This window comes from Herpailurus yagouaroundi, unplaced genomic scaffold, assembly GCF_014898765.1.
Source record: "Herpailurus yagouaroundi ecotype Mexico unplaced genomic scaffold, PumYag 67690, whole genome shotgun sequence".
In the NCBI taxonomy this organism is placed as follows: domain Eukaryota; kingdom Metazoa; phylum Chordata; class Mammalia; order Carnivora; family Felidae; genus Herpailurus; species Herpailurus yagouaroundi.
The window spans coordinates 261763-263526 of NW_024420490.1; positions in this window are offsets into that span (position 1 = coordinate 261763).

The following is a 1764-nucleotide window of genomic DNA, read 5'->3' on the forward strand; positions in this document are numbered from 1 at the left end:
TTTACATTTTTGTATTTAATTATGAGTACTTTTTTGAGAAGTCACAAGAGTCAGTATCAGCTGATAATACAGTACTGAGCTAATCTTTTTAACAGTGTTTTGAATCTTCGGTAGATGAGATTCTTGAATAGTAATGTAGAAAGAGGTTTAGGGGACTGGTTGTGAGACAGAGCCAACTAATTATGAAATGGTACTCAGAATTCCAGTAACGACAAAGTTTTGCTTAAATAGGATTATAAAAAGCACTATGTTCTGTCTGTGCAGTGCTCCGCAAAAACAGTACCCACCTTCATCCAGCAGAGGGCACAGCTGGGTAGAGTTGGTGATGGAGATACTTTAGAAAGTGACCGGGGAAGTGCGGGAATCTCACCGCCAGACACTATAGTGACATATGTCATCGCATGTACCTGAGTGGAGCTGTACATCTAAGGTTCAACAAGGTGTTGTCTGTAGACTGCATCCCCAACTCGATTCTTCCCCGTTTTAAAAAAGTTGAATCTTCAACAAGCTCGGGGTTAGGTGAGTCTCTAGGTAATACTGTTAATTTCAGCTGGCTAAAATCCTTTGAGCCCACCAAGGTGTAAGGTTTTTTTTTAGAGCATAATTCCACGTATGGCATGTTTTGAGTTCTCACGAGATGTCATGACACGGAGGTAAAGGACACCCGCCTATACTGTGCAGTATTCGCCTTATAGGTTATGGGGGGAAAAATCAGGTTAATAGCGCCCCACCCCCAATATTTTCAGATTTTGCTTGGCATGGATACCGTACACCAGGAGCTCGTGTGCTGGAATGGGCACATCGGCTTTAGGGGACGGAAGACCTGGCTTTGTCCCTTGCTGCTTGTGTGGCCTGGGTCAAGTGACTAGTCCCCAGAGCCTATCTTCATCTGTTCATAAGGAACAATAATGCCCGCTGGGCCCTTTTCACAGATGGGTGATGTGTGCTCAGGTGTAAGAGCCGCGGACACGCGCTCCTCGCGAGCACGGGGTCATCTTTGCCATAATACAAGAGACACCGGCACCACAGCCGCTGTCACCAAATGTCCACCAGATGGCGGCAAAAGGCTCCTGCTTTCTCTGTGAAGAACAGATTTCTGGGTTCTGGGGCAATTAAAACAATTTTTTTAAATATGTTTATTTGTGAGAGGGAAAGGGTGAGCAGGGGAGAGGTAGGGAGAGGGGGAACAGAGAATCTGAAGCTGTCAGCAGTAAGCCCCAATGTCAGCAGCGAGACCAATGCGGGGTCAAACTCACAAACCCTGAGATCATGACCTGAGCTGAAGTCGGGGGCTCCACCCACCGAGCCCCCCAGGGGCCCTGCGTTCTTGGGCAGTTTGGAGAGGTGGGAGGAAGCGGGCTCCAAGTGGGGGGCTAGGTTGAGGCTAATCTGGGGGAGGAAGGTCTTGATAAGCGGTAAGACCACCTGTAAAGCAAGTCACGGTTCAGATACAGGTCTTACTTTAGATAGATTTCGAATTCCATTTTGGGGAATTTATCCTCTGATAGTAATTCAGAACTGTAAAAGAACACAATAGCTATCTACGTCTACCTATATAGATATAGATGTTTATTACAACATTGTGTTAAAAAACAAAATTCAACCGAGTGAATTTAAAGACATGGGGGCGCCTGGCTGGCTCAGTCAGTAGAGCATCAGGATCTCGAAATTCAAGCCCCGAGTTGGATGTAGGGTTTATATTAAAAAAAAAAAAAAAATATATATATATATATATATATATATATATAATTGGCTTTATTAAGT